The sequence below is a fragment of the Acomys minous genome, assembly GCF_964271855.1.
Source record: "Acomys minous genome assembly, chromosome: 12".
NCBI classification, from domain to species: Eukaryota; Metazoa; Chordata; class Mammalia; order Rodentia; family Muridae; genus Acomys; species Acomys minous.
In genome coordinates this window covers 32,450,780-32,456,779 of record NC_140493.1, presented here as the reverse complement: position 1 = coordinate 32,456,779, position 6,000 = coordinate 32,450,780, and positions in this window count along the sequence as shown.

The following is a 6,000-nucleotide window of genomic DNA, read 5'->3' as shown; positions in this document are numbered from 1 at the left end:
TGTCTCTCTCTCTCTCTCTCTCTCTCTCTCTCTCTCTCTCACACACACACACACACACACACACACACACACAAACACACAGTACAGTAGAACCACACAGTGATAGTGGATCTTTCACTACATGATGATAATATAAAATGGACAAGAATACTAATGGCAATAGAAAAGACTAAAATATTAGCATTCCTGCTTTTTTACATTAATATTTTGTGTGTGTGTGTGTGTGTGTGTGTGTGTGTGTGTGTGTGTGTGTGTACACATATGCCTGTGCCATGAAGAAGTGTAAATGTAAGCAGTGGCTTTTGGGAGTCTATCCTCTCTTTCCACTGTGGGTTTGAATGATTGAACTCGTTATGAGGCTTGAGAGGTAAGTGATTTTACTCAGTAAGGCATCTCTGTAGCTCAATTACTTTCTACCTGAAAAGAAAAAGTTAGATTATAATCTTGTGCACACCTTTAACCCCAGTACTTGGGAGGCAGAGACAGGTTAAGGCCAGCCTGCTCTCTAGAGAGAGTTCCAGAAAATCCAGGGCTACACAGGGAAAAATCTGTCTCAAAAACAAACAAACAAACAAAAAACAAGAAAACTATGGGTAGATTATTCCTTGATATGATGTAGTTACCTTTCTTTGCCTTCTTCACTTTTACCAAAGACACATTATCTTACAGAAATGTTGATTTTTTTTTTCTTCTTTCTTCTCTTGGTCCATTTCTTCTACCTCACACAGATTCCCACTTTTTTCTTCCTTTTCTTCATTTTTTTTTTTAAATCCAACCTTGATTAATATAAGTATTTTTCAAAGAATATGTTTATCAGTCCTCTGATTCAGAGCCATCAGGATTGTCTTGCTGTCTTTAGAATAAAAACAACAAAATCCTCAATGTAGCTTTCATAGTCTCAAAAGGTCTACCCATTGGTTACTTCCTTAGTGTATGACTGTAATGTGAAGATTCTCTCGTGTTTAAGTTCTTCAGACATAGCGCGCGGTCTTTCTTGCTTGGGGTTGTGTCAACCTTATTCTTTCTGCCTAGACTCTTACTCACCATTCTGAATGATAGCTGGATGATGAGGGTGGACCACAGGAAACCCTGCAGAGAGTTATATAAGGTTACTGTGTAGCTACTGACTGCCCAAGTCTAACAGTGAGCACATGGTCCTGGGCGTAGCAGGGAGGACAGCCAGAAGAGCTATTTAGATGGAAGGAGATGAAGAAAACAGATCATTCCAGGCATGCCAGTGAGCTGCTTCCTGCTTTTGACCTTGACAACCTTCAGATATAAACAGTTGCTTCTTCAAAATCTCAGGTTACAACTGCAGCCTGGCACTCTACAGATCAGAAGTTATGAATGCAAGAGGGTGTTGCTCATGGTGAGAATTCTCAGGCAATGGGAAATTCTCAGACAGGCTCTACGAAACACCATTGTCAACACTGTAAAGGTAGGTGTTGTGTCTGTTTCATTTACTCCTTGATCTCTAGCATCTAAGATTGCATTTTGCATTTCTCAGGCTTTGATACATTTTGGATTTGGTAACAGAGAATGACTGATGGGGTGTTTTATTGTTTTTTTTTCTTATATGTACTGGATTATCAGGTAAGAATTTGTTAAAATAGTAAAAAAGCTTATGGGCTGATACATGCCTGCTATCTCCTGGTCCATTTCATTATGATTGCAAACCTGTATCATACAGAAACACATTTCTCAGGCTTTTATTTTCTTCTGGCTTTTTGGAAGAAAGTTTGAGTAGAGAAAACTGTGCTTGAGCCAATTCATACTAGCTGATGAAGAGACAGTGTAAAATATTCTGTAATCAACTTTTTTCTTTTTTATTTTGTTTGAATCTAAAAATTTAGAAGTATTTATACCATTACAATTTGTAAACATCGTGTGTTAGGGTTTAGAAGTTTCTTTTTTGAGGGACAGCTTGATTAAGAGCACATCACATCACTGTCACAGATCAGTTTCTGTCTCTCTAGCATTAGCCCAGCATCTCTAAAGGGAGAAGCCTTTGCAATGAAGTACCACCTATCAGGCAGTTTGTATGGAATAGTTCCTGTTCTCCCTTGGACTGGTAGAGGCATCCTGCATTTGCTGACAATTAGTGGCTCCATTTTATCCTGTGAGTACATTCATTCAAGGGTTAATATACACAACCACTTATACTAAATTCTTTCTTTAAATATATGATTAGCTACTATTTACAAGTTGAGGTCATTATGACTTCAGACATGCTCTTCCATTCAGTCTCCATAAGCCTATAAGGGGACTATACATTTGATTAATTTGTAAGCTGTATTATAAATACCCAAACTCTAAGGAAATTGTAGCAGTTGTATTGTAAACAAGTCACTATAAATAAAGATTGCACTTTTTCTCAATTTTTCAGTAGTATGGGGGATTGGATTTATGGACACATGCCTTTAAAACAATATTTCTTGTTTCTTTCTTTCTTTGTTTCTTTCTTTCTTTATTTTTTATTATAATTTATTTGGATTCTATCTTGATTGTTATTCCCTCATTTGTATCTTCCCAGTCCCACCCTTCCTTCTTCCTTTGCCCTATTCCCCTCCCCTAGACCTCTGACTGAAGGGGACCATCACTTTCCCTACCACCTCATCCTCTTCCTTTTCTACATTGTAGGGCTTTTTTTAAAAAAAATAACTTGCCTTGCTATGAACTATTCCATTCACTGAGACATTTTCAGGAAGAGTGTTCTAATACCATGAACTCATTAAATTTATTTGTACCATGTTTCAAGATAAATGAAAAAAAAATTCACCCTTGACTTTCCATTGTTTTCTTGTCTTTATGTATGTTGTTTTTATTAACATCATTTGGGTAATGTTTGTTATTATGGTTTTGACTTTCACTCTTTCACTAGATGATAAGTCATACGTAGAAAACAACTTTTTATTTTCACTTTTTTGCTCAGATAACAGTAGGAAAGAATATAGAAGTAGGTTAACTCTTCACCGTCCTTGAGGTCTTAAAGAAGCTCTTGTTCTATTTAATAGACTATCGACTTCAACTGAAAAGAAAGTGGAGAAGACAATTTTTTCTACTAATTTCTGGCCTTGCATTTACTAGTATAATTAAAATTGCTCCCTTGAATACCTCACCTCAATGTAGGTGACTTAACATTTTTGGAGCATACAAGTGGGTTTCAATGTGTTAGTGGATGGGTAGATGAACTAGTGTATATATCAGCAACTCACAATATGGTTTGCTTATACAGACAGGTATGGCTATTGTTCCTTATAAAGGCTAGATTTTTTTAAAAAATAAAATTGGTACAAATAGCTCAATAGCATACTTAAGTGCAGTTGGACTGGGCCAGTTATAATGGCGTTTTAGTTTAAATTGGCGGGCCAAGAGCAAAGCACACTGGAATAATACTGACTCTTCCACTGGTAGATGTAGTTTTAACCATTTGTCTTTTAAGTTTACCTGTCTCATGATAATTAGGCAGACTATTTTAGGAGGAATTCTGAACATTAATGTAACCCTATAGCCATTTTTTCAAGAACTACTAAGTATTTTCTACCAAGTGCCTTTTCAATGTCTGAGATCGGCACCAAAAGCAAAAACAAAACTAGAAAACCAAAAAAAAAAAAACCTCTACTCCATGTTTATCCCTCCAAATCTATTATAATCACAAGTCCTTGATGGAAGACGTTTCTGCAGTTTTGTGGAAAGCCTAAACTCACCATTGTGAAATTATCTGAGTGTAGGGAAGAATGTCTGTGTTAGAGAAGGATGATCACCGAAAAATCTAAAAAGAATAGCATGTCCTTGCCACAACAGGGAGAGCGTCTTCTCTTTATGGAGAGCCTTATTCTGCAGGTTTTCACTGTGAGAAGTGAATAGTGCCTCTCTTGGAAATGTCTTTCTTCACAGCAGAAAAGAGAGCAGAAGTACATCTATCTGTCTTAGCCTATACTGCCAACACAAATGCTTGAATCTGGGTTTTTAAAAAGAAATTTGGACTGTGGGGTCCTCTCAGGTCTAGAAGAAACATACCATGGTGTCTTTTGTAGGCCACAGCTCTGTCTGAGACTGGAGCTTAGATGCTGCATGCCCTGCCAGGCATGCTGTTGGTCCTTGGAGCCCAATGCAATCTTTATGAAAATACCTAAACAATTCTTTACAGACCTTGAAAGATCAGTTCTCAACTTCATATGGAAGAAGAAAAAACCAAGAATAGCTAAAAAAAAAAAAAATCCTGTACAATAAAGATCTGCCAGAGGAATCTCCATCGCTGATCTCAAGTTGTATCATATAACAACAGTAATAAAACCGGCATGGTACTGGCATAGAAATAGGCTGGTTGACCAATGGAATCAAGTCAAAGATCCAGAAATAAAACCACACACCTATGGACACTTGATTTCTGACTAGGACGCCAAATCCATACAGTAGAAAAAAGACAACATCTTCAACAAATGGTGCGGGTCAAACTGGAGGTCCACATGTAGAAAAATGCAAATAGATTCATATTTGTCACCCTACACAAAACTAAAGCCCAAGTGGATTAAAGATATCAGCATAAAACTAGACACCCTAAATCTGTTTTTTAAAAAAGTGGTGAAGAGCCTTGTACTCATTGGTACAGGAGACAACTTCCTGAACAGAGAGCACCAACAGCCCAGGCCCTGAGATCAACCATTAGTAAATGGGATCTCATGAACTGAAATTTTTCTGTAAGACAAAGGACATTGTCAACAGGACAAAACAACGGTCTACATACTGGGAGAAGATCTTGACAAATCCTACATCAGACAAAGGGCTAATATCCAAAACAGAGAACTCAGGAAATTAAACACCACCAAACCAAATAATCCAATTAAAAATATAAACAGAAAATTTTCAACAGAGGAACACTGAATAGCCAAGAAACATCTAAGAAATTCTCTAAGTTCTTATCTGTCGGGGAAATGGAAATCACAGCGGCAGTGAGATTCCATCTTACACCTACCAGAATGGCTAAGATAAAAAATTCAAGTAACAGCGCATGCTGGCAAGTATGTGTAGAAAAGGTAACATTCCTTCAATGTTGGTGGGAGTGCAAATTTGTACAACCACTTTGGAAAGCAATCTGGCATTTTCCCAGAAAATTGGGAATAGTGAGACTTCAAGATCCACCCATACGGTATCAAGTCTCTTCTTGGTAGCCTGCTATCCTTTCTCTGAGTGCCATTAGGTCTCCCCCTCCAGGGGACATGGTCAAATATGAGGCACCAGAGTACGTGTGAAAGTCATACCTCACTCTCCACTCAACTGTGGAGAATGTCCTGTCCATTGGCTAGATCTGGGTAGGGGTTTGAAGTTTACAGCCCATATTGTCCTTGACTGGTGCCCTGGGCCCAAATCTGCCTATCATAATGTTCTTCTTGTAGGTTTCTAGGACCCTCTGGATCCTTTTACTTTGCTATTCTCCCATGAGCATATACAGGGGGAAGAAGTCCCTCTCAGGCACAGTCATAGGGGAGGAGAGTAAGGGGAAAATGGGAGGGAAGGAAGAATGGGAAGATACAAGGGATGGGATAACGATTGAGATGTAACAAGAATAAATTAATAAAAAACAAAACAAAACAAAACAAAACAAAAAAGATCCACCCATACAACTCCTGGGCATATACCTGAAAGATGCTCTATGATACAACAAGGACATTTGCTCAACAATGTTCATTGCAGCATTATTCTTAATAGCCATAATCTGTGATAAACCTAGGTATCCCTCAGCTGAAGAATGGATTTAAAAAAAACTGTGGTACATTTACACAATGGAATACTGCTCAGCTATTAAAAACAAGGAAATCTTGAAAATTTCAGGCAAAATGATAGAACTACAAACAATCATCCTGAGTGAAGTAACCCAGACCCAGAAAGACAAGCCTGGTATATAGTCACATATAAATGTATATTTGGCCAACATAGATATCCTCTGAGTGATTCTACCCAGTAGGGGAGTGGGACAGATACCGGAACCTGCTGCTGAAC